The sequence below is a fragment of the Pezoporus occidentalis genome, unplaced genomic scaffold (genome assembly GCF_034315485.1).
Source record: "Pezoporus occidentalis ecotype Australia unplaced genomic scaffold, CSIRO_AGI_Poc_V1 ctg129, whole genome shotgun sequence".
NCBI classification, from domain to species: domain Eukaryota; kingdom Metazoa; phylum Chordata; class Aves; order Psittaciformes; family Psittacidae; genus Pezoporus; species Pezoporus occidentalis.
This window is the reverse complement of record NW_026913092.1, coordinates 190,073-202,880: the sequence shown is the minus strand read 5'-3', so window position 1 is coordinate 202,880 and position 12,808 is coordinate 190,073. Positions and strand designations below refer to the sequence as shown.

At 41.6% G+C, this 12,808-nt stretch overlaps 1 long non-coding RNA gene across 3 annotated transcripts; it reads right to left on the bottom strand.

Annotated features, from left to right (window-relative positions):
* Window positions 1-3,366: 3,366 nt before the first annotated feature.
* On the bottom strand, window positions 3,367-12,595 carry LOC134158291 (uncharacterized). 3 transcript variants are annotated; one of them, XR_009962704.1, is made up of 3 exons: window positions 10,158-12,595; window positions 8,032-8,139; window positions 3,367-6,052 (listed from the first exon to the last, which is right to left on the bottom strand). It is a non-coding gene; the product is annotated as an uncharacterized LOC134158291 (long non-coding RNA). The 3 variants fall into 3 exon arrangements; XR_009962703.1 differs by having other exon boundaries at window positions 8,032-12,595; XR_009962702.1 differs by having other exon boundaries at window positions 3,367-4,663; window positions 8,032-12,595.
* Window positions 12,596-12,808: the final 213 nt, after the last annotated feature.

The following is a 12,808-nucleotide window of genomic DNA, read 5'->3' as shown; positions in this document are numbered from 1 at the left end:
GAGCATAGACCATTTTTGTTGTTACAGTTGCTATATGCTTGCCTTTAGAGGCCATTTTCAGTTGTGTTTGGCAGACATTCACCAGCCCTTAACCACTTCACGGGTATTGACTTCTGGTAGTTTGATGTTACGCATGCATAATGAATAAGATAAGATTACAAAATTACTTTTTCTAAGTGAGGGGAAAGGAAAAAAAAGATTTATCAGGTGCACCCATGACTGAAGCTACAGCATAAGCAGGCCTAGATATCTATACCCTATGGCCCAAAGGGACTGTGTCTTGTTTGTGCTACAGCTGTTACCCTCTGGGGACCACAACTCACATTTCCAGATAAGATTCAGTGTAAAATATAAGATGGACCTCTCTACAGAAAGCATCCAGGCAGCCATGGAATCAGCAATCACCTGAGATAAAGCAGCACTGGAGGGAGTTGCTCTCAGAAATTGTCCTTGTCTTGATACTTTCACATCACTCTGAGTGACACATAAGTGGACTAGTGTCACCCTTCACTATCTTTCCTAATGTATCTAAGTGGAAGCTGGAGTCCAGTTCTGTTAACATGAAAAGTAATCTTTCTGAGCCAGGCACAGAGGGGAAGGATAACAATACTTAGGCGTAAGGCTGCATTTTTCAGGTGATTTATTTGTCTTCTGGCTCACTGGTTATAATGGCATGGTATTCACCACCTTGCTAGACCTATTCTATAATTTTTCACTGGTTGAGATCAGATTTTGACTATTTTATTGTAGTTTTTATTTTTACATGAAAAATGTTTTCATTACTATACAGTATCAGCTGAAAATGTAATGCCATAAGAATATCAAGTATTGTTCCTCCCAAATAAATGCCTCACTATACAGGTGAAACTGAGCCCCTTTCCCTCTCACAGACATGTTGTAAGTCACATAAACGGATTAGGTGACTATTGTGTGTGAAATGGTTTAGATGTGCTTCAGTGATGGTCAGGAAGCTATTGGATTCTGACTGCAGAAACATTAGGCAATGCACACCATTTCTGTCCTTTTCATTCAAATGACATCTCCCTACCAAATCACATCTCATGTATTCATGAGTATCATAGTTGCAATTCTGATCGTACAGATTTGAGTTCACTAAGTTATCAGAAAAACTAAATGCAAAATGTTTTTCTTCTACAAAGTCATTTAGTATCATCCTTCAAAATAATTTTAGTTGTGAAAAGAAGTGAAATATTTCAGTTGTTATGATTATTGCCAGAACTATCAGCAAGTCAGGGGAGATGATCCTTCCCCTCTAGTCAGCACTGGTGAGGCCACACGTGGAGTGCTGTGTCTATCTCTGGGCTCCCTAGTATAAGAGAGACATGGACATACTGGAGACAGTCCAAAGAAGGGCCACAACGGTGATGAAGGGACTGCAGCGCCTCTCCTGTGAGAAAAGACTGAGAGAGCTTGGACTGTGTCCTGGCGCAGATTGACCAAGGACACTGGAGTCTCCACTCTTGGAAATATCCAAAGATGTCTGAGCATAGACTTGGGCAGTCAGCTCTCAGTGGCCCTGCCTGAGCAAGGGTATTGTACAAGGGAGGTTCTCCTCATCTTAGAGGTGCCTTCCAACCTCAACCAGTCTGTAATCCTATGATTATAAAATAGGAATTATGAAGTTGATTTTCATATTTGTTGTTACTTAACATTAACATTGAGAATTGCTTTGTGTTTCCATATTTATTTATTATCTCAGCCCATTCCTTCCATGAAGGAATTTGTTTAAAATGAGTATTTTGTCAAAGAATCATAGAATATTTAGGGTTGGAAAGGACCTTAAGATCATCAAGTTCCAACTCCCCTGCCATGGGCAGGCACACCTCACACTAAACCATGTCACCCAAGACTCTTTCCAGCCTGGCCTTGAGCACTGCCAGGGATGGAACATTCACAACATCCTTGGGCAACCTGTTTCAGTGCCTCACCACCCTTACAGTAAAGAACTTCTTCCTTATATCTAACCTAAACTTCCCCTCTTTATGTTTAAACCCATTCCTCCTTGTCTTGTCTCTACAGTCCCTAATGAAGAGTCCATCGTCTCAATTGTTTACAATACTTTTTGTTAAAATGCTTTGCCAGAAAGTCTCCTGACCACATACATATACTGATATTGCAGAAGGTGGCTGTGGCTGTATCAGGCTCACACCTTGCCACAAGCACCTCAGCTGCAATGAGGGACTGTCCCACCTCACTTTTCCTGGAATGCCGCCTTACCCCGCTGAAGGCAAACCCAACCTCAGGCTATGCCAGAGTTTGCAGAAGCAGAGAAGTGCTCCTACTTCCCTGCTTCTCACCAAAACAGTGAAGAGGTTACAGATACTCTCCAGAGCTGCAAAGAAACCAGGGTAATAGTGGAACTCCTTTCAGCAGGAGATTTGTTCAGCCATGTTACTGTATCTCATCTTTAAGCACAGCCTGACTAACTGCAAGGTTAGACTGACACAGATGTCAGGTGGGAGTTCCTTGAAATTAGCAAAGTGCAAAGCAGATTTAGGAACGTGACACCAGTTGTTGCTTTCAAAGGATGGTAAAGGTGACTTGAACTGAAAAATGGTGCATTCCCTCCTCCCAGCTACCACCTAAATTGCCTCTTCTTGAGGAGATCACAGGTGCCTCAATTAAATCCTTTTGGGAGACACTGCATCTTGTTACAAGGCAGCTCCAACACTGGTTCTGTACCAATCAAGATTTTCAGTGAAGTAATTAGAAAACTTTTCTTGCCCATTAGGGCAATCAAGACAAGTCCATACTCATTTTAAAAACAAACAAACACAAACAACCTTTGTAATCTTACCACTGTAAACACTTGTTTTATTGAGTGACTTACATTCCCCCTAGGAGCAAAGCAGCTTCGCCTCAGTCAGTCATTTAGTCAGAAAGGCAAACACTGGCACTGTCAGGAGAAAAAGGAACTTTATACCCTTAAAGCAGCATAATATAGCTGCACCTCCTGCTACCCTTCCAACTGGCAATGCAGCAGAAGTGGATTTTAGCCACCACTCTTTTTTAATGCAGTGGGAACATCCAGTTGCTACAGACCTCAGATTAGTGTTACTTTGTAAGAAGACTGCTGCGGTTACCCCAAACAAGAAAGAGGACTAAACGTGAAAAATCTCCATTTTATTGTCAATTAAAATGTTGTTTTCAAAATAATGTAGATGTATTTGCAGATAAAAGCAGGCTGGGTGGGGCAGAGAGCATCATACCAAGTCATATTTGCAGGGCTTGTCCTGGGAGCAGCCCAAAGTGGCCCAGCTTTGGTGCTGGCAGAGGCAGGAGTGTCATGCCACCAGATCATACTGCAAGCTCTGTTCTTTGCTGAAGAAGGCACTTAAAACCTGCTACAACGGTTTTGGTTTGCTTTAATCATTAAACAAAGGCAAATAAAATGCAATGAAGGAAAGCAAACTGTCACACCATTGCATAAATGCAAGCAGGTGTTTGAAATGCAGGGCAGGTTGCTATGGCTAATTCAGGGGAATGGAGGTGGGGGAGAGGGAGGAGAAGAGCTCGGAAGGCAAAAATCTGCTTTCATTGGGGAGTTTCAGTCACAGCAGAGATTCCTGAATTTTTACTTCACATGAGCAGAGAATGTGAATGTAGTCTCTGCTGAAGATGGCTTGATCCGTAGCAGTATGGGACCAAGTTGTTTGAGCTGTGCAGTTTTAGACATGTGGATGGCCGCTTATGCTGAAAGCATTCCTGAAACTATCTCCACAAGTTGTCTCCCTTCAGTAGGCACTAATTCTCCTGTGTCACTGCAATCTAGCTTATTCATCAACATGCTGCTGCAAGCTTGTTTTGTTTGCAAGGAATACATCAGCACTGGAAGCAAACCTCTCTGGTGAGGCTGACAATGCAGTCCTCTGAAAAACAGGATTTGATGAGGAAGGAGGGAGTCCAGGCTGGTCTCACAGTCAGCTTCTTTCTTTGCAAGTATTTTTATAACCGTCAGTCCTGAAAACTGAAACTGAGATCCAAGAGTAGAATTAAGAAGGGGGGGGTGGTGGTGGAGAAAACAGGTTGGTTCATTGATTGTTAGATTTGTAGATTATAGCTATTAGTTAAAATGACAGCACCTGTAGCCCAATGGGGTACAGGCTCAAAGGCTGTTAATGCACTGCAAGTAACATGATTTGAGGATATGAAAAGAGAAAAATCAGTGTGAGATTTAAATCCCAGTTTCTACTTTGAAAGCTGCCTTTTCAAGAGGGAGAAGTCCAATACTCCCCATTCACATGCTAATTCCCTTGTTTCTACAAACTGGTATTCTCCTTCACCTATTCACATTAGCATAAAACACGGAGCCTGAATCTACATTTTTCATAGGATTCAAAAGACAACCAGGTTTCAAAATTTCCAAAATGCAGCCGCTCAGAGCTGGTTCATACATGCTAAATGGCAAAGTATCATAAATGAAATACTCATTTGCCTCCTGCATCTGGAATGTAATTTCCATTTTTATTTTAATCACTAGTGATCCATTGTTCCAAATTTCTTTAAATAAATGTCCCCCACTGCTGCCCATAGCTTCTGCAGAAACAATTTTGAATATTTTGCAGGTGAAAATAGCAGAAGCGTTGAAATTCATGCCGTTCCTCTCCAGAGTAGATGACTGATGAAAAGCGTATTTCCAAGCCTGTGAAAATATGAGCCAGAAATAAATAGCAAATGAGATTATCCTTATATTGATTTCCCTGCAGTACATTCTGATTAACCAGCAAATCAAAGATTTTTTTTCCAGCTGCCCCACCAAGATCATATTCTTCGTTCTCCATATGTGTGGCTTCTGATAAGTAAGTGCTTCTTTTAGTTATCAGTTACCTGGGGGCTTTTCTGCTCTGCTATTCAAAAAGCTTGGTCTTCTTCCTGTATGTCTGAACTTTCACAAGGTGGATTCTAATACTCTCTTTGTTCTCTATAAAAGACTCCACCACAAAATCTGTTGTTCACATCTTTCACAGTCTATTTCAAAATCAGCATGTCTTGCTGAAAACATGCTGGTGCACTTGGTCCTTCTTAAGGGGTTAAAGCAATCACTGGGACAACCTATCTGTGCCTGTGGGACAGTTTCTATCACTAGAAGATTTTTTTTCAGAAATCAAAACCAGTGTGTTTATCAGAAAGACTTTCAGTGATATAAGCAATGGTTAATTCAAGGTCTCTGTTGCTGGTGTTACAATGGGCTGCCTAGCATGAACTTCATGACAGTACCAAAATATCCAAAGAGCTAGTAGTCTAACCTGCCCTAATCAGAATTCAAACCCCCCACTGTTAATGGTCAGTATAACACCAGTCTAGGTGTCACAACAGAGAGCAATATAATGTCTCTGTTCTGGTGGAAATGTGCAGCTAACTTTCAAACACCAAACAGCAGTGCAGATGTTCAGCTGCCTGTGAAGACCCAAGGCTTGCTTTTGTGGGGACACAGCTGTGATACCTTGGCTGAGTTTTGGTTACAAAGTTGTCCAGCTGCAAGAAAGTGTGTAAGCTAAAGCCATATGAAAGTAAGTATGCAGGGAGAAGTGAAATTGTGACAGCAGTAAGTTAGTTGGAAAATACTAGGGAGGGGGGAAAGATGCAGCACCCTCAGAAAGAAGGCAGAGATTCAGCAGACAGCAGCTTGGCCGGACAAGGGGTCATGATCCACTCTAAAGAGCCATGGAAATGAAAAGTTCCCTTCCTGACCAACAGCTGCTTGCCTGATAATATTTGCAATACTCAGTTGAGTAACCTGTACTAAAGTACTTGGGTAATAGTTAACATTTAAGTAATACTTAGCTGAGTAGGCTGTTAGTTGTACCTGTGTACTGTATGCATTAGTTGATACAAAATAGTTGCTGTATGTTTTTACACCTTGCAGTCTTTTGGCATAGTAGAAGGTGCTCAAGGAAAAAGGACCCATGGAGAGAAGGTTGCAGGTGTGAGCACTAGTCCTGGTTCTCTTCTTCCTCCTGCTCTGCCCCAGCTTAATTTCTTCTTGCCACACAGTAAGACTTCAGGACCTTAAGTTACCAGATACCACCAACTAAAATGAGATGGATAACATGCATCACTAGATATTATTGCTGTCTAACAAAAGAGGTTGCTGTGAAGATTTTTTTTTCCACTATTAAGTGCTGTCAGCGGTCTCTGTAGCCATATTTAGAGGGAGAAAAAAACTAGGACATTAAATTCTGATAATGCTTTTTTAATCAGAAGGAAAGAATATGCTTTCACTAGAGGGCACACTGAGTCTGGATTTTATACATCCTACTCTAAACCAGAAATATAAGGTGAAAACCAGCAAGGTTGAACACAGTTACTCTGCATGACTGAATCCTCCTAGATGGCAAATTGCAGCATGTCTTTAAAATGCTCCAACCCCTCAGCACCACAGACTGTGGAATAGGGCAGTGAATTATGTTACTTCTCTGTACAAAATAGAATCTTTTCCTTTGTCTGTCGCAATGTCCATCAACAGTGTAAAAGAACAAATCCCTGGGACAGCCATGACAGGTACTTCATTACAGGTGCAAGGAGAAAAGAGGAGATGTAGGCATGTTCTCTCTAATTGTTGACAAAATTCTCTAAAAGCTTTAATTTGAAGGAAACAACATGCAGTATAGAGATCACTGATGGCCAAATTTAAGGACTGTTCCCAAACGAAGACTGGGGGAGATTTCACATTAACCATCAGGAACAGTATCTCCACAAACATTTGGCAGGTAGCGTGGCTCCATAGGGTGTATTTGTACTGTGCCATGGTTGGTTGGTTGGTTGTGTTTTGTTTTTTGTTTTTTTTTGAGTACTTGATATCTTCATTATTCCCATTTTGGCCTAGCTCTAGGCTGGTCCCATGGTCTGAAAGCCTGCTGGCAGCTGAGGAGTGTTAGGTGTACTCCTGAAACACATCATGACCTTAAGCTTCCCCACCAGAGTGCTCATAGATCAGCCCTCTGGGCAGCCCCGGGCATTATTAGAAACACAATTAGGAGATTCGCCTTACAAATGCTGATCCAATTTAAAACATGACTCCAGGCTGGCAAGCTGTAAAAATGCATCTCCAAGGAGTTATTTGCTTTGTGCCAGGCAGAGGATGGACTTCGACACAAGCTGGGGAACCAGCCCTGGGTTCTGGCACCAGTGGTTCCACTTAGAGGGCAGAGTTCAAGTATGTGTATATGGATTCATGTCCTGTAGACAGTCTTGTGTCGTCAAGGCTGAAAGTCAGAGCAAAAGGTGCAGTACAAGTAACTTCATTGAATTTGTGGGTTTTTTGCAACACAAAGGTAGGCTGTACAGTAAAGATGTCATGCCCACCTGGCAGGACTAACACAGCAAGAACAACTGAAATTTCTGCCCATCACCTGGTTTGATATGCATTTTTTTCTCTACAGGGATGGTTAGAAGGAAAACCACTTTGATTACTGCTTATGTTATCAGTAGCAGTGATAACAATAAAAAGTCCTGCTAAATAATTGGGGAGTGTAAATAAAATGATGGAAGGATACAAATGTTCTGTAAAATTGCTCTTTCAAAACAGTGTCCAAGAGGGGCTGCACAATGTGTTATTTTCCCCCCAGATAAATCATACATCCCCCTAACCTTGCAGCTGTGTGACTGCTACTGGAGTGACAAGCCAGATTCATAGCACTTTTTGCAGACATTCCTCAAAGCAGCTGAAATGAGCCATTCTCCCAAATTAAAGATGAAAAGACTAATTTAACTGTAACTAAAGGCAGAGAATTGTAGAATCACAGAATGGTTTGGTTTGGAAGGGACCTTAAAGGTCATCTAGTCCCAAACCCCCTTCCACAGGCAGGGACACCTTCCGCTAGACCAGGTTGCTGAAAGCCCCATCCAACCTGGCTTTGAGCACTGCCAGGGATGGGGCAGCCACAGCTTCTCTGGGCAACCTGTGCCAGTGTCTCACCACCCTCACAGGGAAGAATTGTTTCCTACTATCTAGTCTGAATCTACCCTCTTTCAGCTTAAAGCCGTGCTAATAATAAATTGGAAGCTTACCAATGAAGACAGGAAACTGCAATAAAAATACAAGGTACACAGCAGAAGGCCGTGCATCAAAGAATCCCTTGTCTCCCGTGGGAAAAGCTCTCCGGCGCAGCCCAGCACCTGTGCAGCAAGGTAAGGAAGCGCAGTGCGTTGTTTAAGTGTGCCATCTAGTGACTGACGTGGGTTCGACTGAGGACTGCCTGTGGGTAAGTCACGACTTGCAGCGAGCGCCTACCCATAGGAATTCCTTGACTTTCTATTCTTCAGAACATCTGCATGTCCCAGATGTTACGCTGAATGCCTCAAACTGCTGTTGCTGGTAATCTGATTATTGGAAAGTTAGGAGGGAGGGGGTTCACCTTTCAGAAGCTACTTGTTCTTAGGTGGAGTCACTGAGCATTCGGCTGTGATAGTCTGTAAACTCCGAAATAACTGCCTTACCCTGTGGGCACTACATTCCATTCCTCATCTGAGAAGAAATGTGAAAAGACAGGGGGAGGAAGGACAGCGACACACAATTATTTAATCATATTCTTTTCTACCTTTCTAACCAGAGTGGGGATTTACCTCAAATACAGTGATTTTGCCTTCATGAGCAGAAGAAAGTTCCTTCTCAAGGTATAGTACTGAAGCCCCTGTAAAAACTTTAGAATAAAATAAAATAAAATTAATTACATTAAATAAATTTTAAAATAAATTAAATAAAAATAGACTGTAGAATAAAAAGAAATTAAATATTAGTAAAAACAGGTTAAATGAGGCTGAGACTTGCTGGGGAATGATAGCCATTACCCCTGGTGACTGGCCCTGCTTCATCAACACCTCTCTGGTAGCTCCCTTTCGCTTGCTCTGTCAGCCACTTCTGCACATGCAGTTGAAAACTGCATGTTAGCTTTAAAAAATAATCAAGTTAACTTGAGCTAGCTCTTACTGATGTATGGAACCACCAAAGACCAGACAAAACAGGCTTTTCTTGGGGATATGCAGGATGCAGATGTTATGTATCAGAAAGAAAAATGAGGCATTTTGCTCACTGAGATCACAATGGGGGATGCTTAACATTTTTTTTCCATGAGAAATATTTTATTTTTCTGATAATTATTTTCACAATTTAAAAAATTCACAGCTGTCATAATATGTCCTAGAAAAGCAAAATGGGTATTGGTTCCCTGCTAAATAATATTCAAAACACAGGACAGTGTAGATTACAAACCCAGATTTTCTTCTACCTGCAATATAAGGCAAACAGAAGGAGCTGCAAGAGACAGAGGGAACACCACATTGCACATGCTTGCCATTTTCAACTGTTACGAGTAGCTGGAAAAGAGGGAAAACTCTGCAAGTAGCTCAGGGATGGAGACAGCTGTTGTATGGTCAGCTTGTAGCTTCCCAGGAATACAAGAATTTAGAGACGGGAGAAGGTGGTCAGTGAAATTTTATTAATCATCTCTCACTGCAGATTTTGTGACAGAATTACAGGGGTTCTTCACCCACTTTTAGGTGGAAGAAGAATGCAGAGAGAAGAAAAGAAAATTTGGACATAATTAATCACATGACATAATGGAGAACCAAGCAGGTAGTTGGCACTTAGTCACACCTGCCTCACCTTTCCTTAGGAGAGGGTTTCTACAGAGATCGCTTACTCATGTGGAGGGAAAGCACTAGTAGCAAGGCTTGTGTTAGGCAGCTACAATTGTTTACAGAGAGGATTTGCCTTAGTGTCAGGGAAATCTGTTTAGACTGTTGATGGAAATCCAGCTTGAGTATTGGATAAGGGCTGTAATATTAGCCAAATCCTATTAAACTAATAAAGATTTCAGATCACTTCCTCATAAAGAAGCATTCAAAGGGTGGGTTTAAGTCTTGAAAATTAAGAAAGATAAATCCAAATTAAATCCTTTTAATCTCTCTCAATTTATCAGCATTCTTTCCTTGAGAGGGAGACAGGCTAAAAACGATGATGGGGCTGTTGGTACGCTACTAGCATTGTCTGTTCTTTAACATTACAAAAGCAATTAAAAATCCCATTACAATCATTTCAAGAAAAATCTGAATTCACTCCTTTGCAAGGGATTATAAACAGAGTTTTTCTGAAGAAGCTGTAGGCAAGGGCACCATATGGCAGAGGCAAGGCTAACTTGGGAGCTGTTTCTTATGCTAGTTGCTGCCTTGTAATATGAAGACCTGCATTGGCTGTTCAGGAGTTGGAGGATCCGAACAAAGCACGTGCCTGTCTGTTTCCTTCGAGGGGATGCTATCTGCTGGGCCAATGCTTAACAAAAGGTCAATTTACATTAAAAACAGAGAATGGCTTGATAGCCCCAGTGGTGATTTGGAAATATCAGTATAAAACTTACAGTCAAATAATTTTTATGTTGGATCAGACATAACTCCCCAAAACCTTCATTTGATATGCTCAACTTAGTATTCATATGTCTTTAATATCTGTTTTGCATGTCACTCAATTTAATCTGTACAAGTGGTTAAAAGTAGACGAATTATAGGAGGCAGTTGTGTGTGTGTGTGCACATTTGACATCCACAATTTGCTGGTAAAAGAGCAACTAACATTTAACTCATTACTATTTTTAGGAAACTACTACTAGCTTCCAGAAGCTGCTTGATTTTCTGATGCATAATTATACTGACAGCAAAGACCATTGTAATGTCACAGCCACTTACCTTAGGGCTTGGAGCTGCCTTGGGTCCTCAGCAGGCAGCCAAACAAGGCGTCATCTCACCAGGGGACTTTTTCAGACATCTCCCATTTTGGTGGTAGGGGCCATTTTTGCCCCTGCAGGTGGGACACTGCAATCTTTAGGCCTCCAAGAAGAGAATTTCAAAGGGAAGAGGGAGCATGAAATAAGAGGTTGCCTAATAGAAAGAAGCACGTAACCAAAAGGATGAGAGAGGAAGAGAGAAAGAGTTGGTTGAGCTTTATCTCCTTAATGTTATCCACAGGCAGACCACAGGCAGGACTCCTGTCTGGCAGATAACCTAATGGCTTTGATTTTCCTTGCTTGTGCATTTGGGTTCCTCAGCAACTTCCAAGGCAGCTGGCATGGCAGAAAAAAATGAGCCCCCCAGTTGCCAGGTGTGTCTTTTGTAACACAATAGCTGCTCAGTCAGAACTGGAGTGAAATGGCCAATGTGTTTCTTGTGAAATAAGGGTTACTTGGCCAGAGCTTGAAACTTGATCCTTTTTGGAAGTAAAAGGTAAGTTACGCAGAGAAAATAAATAACCTCAGAAAAACAAGCAATAATCTCCAATTAAAAACATGAATTTTAATGTATTAGCCTCTCAGACTCACTTGCTCATGCTCTTTTTCACGTTACGTATGAGCAAGGAAAAGGGGATGCTCTATATGAGAGAGAGACAAGAACATGCTCTCACAGTTCTGGGAATCTGACATAGGAAATATTGTCTATAACCAAAGCAACTGATTCAGATGTTAACAATTTCTCCTGAAGCACAGAAGCAGCAGCAGATGATGTCATGAACAAAAGTAGGCAGCTGATCAGAAACAGAGCAAAAGAAAAATGGATATGAGAATCGCAGCCCAGAATTTCAGAAGCAACAGTAATTCATAAGCAATGAGCTATAAAAAGCAGAACTGACCGAGAAGGGGAGTCGTCATCAGCTCGCATGAAAATGCAAATCCCTACCACCTGTGTGTAGCATTTCTGGCAGCATGAATGCTACTTGATGGGCATAGACACAAATCACAAATGCTTTTTCTGTGAAAGAAGAAATGCAAGCTCTATTTACGTTCATCAAAAAAAGCTTTGAGAGAGAATGCTCTGAGCAATTAAGGTACTGGAAGTGTTCAAAACAGGTTATCCAAGTTGGAGACATTAATCCAGTAAGAGAATTCCCAACTGCTGACTCATATGTACCTGAAACACAATTCCTATCTCAGTGCAAACAGTTGCCATAGATACCCATGGACATTGGAGAAGACAGGGCAGAAAAACCCACATTTTCCTCCTAGATCTTTGCAGGGCAGCCTTCCTGCCTAAAGGATGCTGCTTGATGAAGCTTTGGTAGATCAGATACCGTTTAAAGCTACCCTACCTTTGCTGGCTTGTTTTTTTTTCTGTGGGAGGCTCTGCTTGAAGGTCTTAGGGGTGTAAAGGTGATGCTAACTGTGGGCAAGCAGACCTCATTTACCACACTCTGTGTCACTGTGCCTGTGGCCAAACTGGACTGCTTCTAGACTAGACACGAGTCCAGATTATACAGCTGTGTTCTGCTGCATGCTGCCTGCTTACATGGAATGGACTCTTCTCCTTGGTAGCTGTCACGTCACACCCATCTTGTCAATAAGCCACGATATACTCACACCAGCAGGACTAAGGACACCCTTGGGTGCAGCTGACTCAACTACCAGAGATTAAATCCCTCTCCCTTGCAAGCTTCATGGTGAGAGGTCACTAATGCTCTGAGTTGTACTAGTGCTATGGTCTAAGCTATAAAGGTAGTATTGTTTACCAGAAATAATATCTGGTTTAGACCAGCTAATATTATGTGATAAGACATAGAAGTGGTGATGATCAGGTTATATCAATAGCTGAAACTTTAAAATGTATGTTTCCAGGAAAGCCATATTCTAGTCCTCAAGGGCATTCCTAGGACTGTGAATGACCTATAGTATTTAGAAAGAAAGGGTATCCAGGTAGGACAATTAATTAGGAAAGCAGATATGTACATGGGAGAAACAAAAGTAGCTGGAAAACACAAACAAATTTTCTACTTTAAATCTTGCAGAATTCAGGCTTAAGCCCTAGTC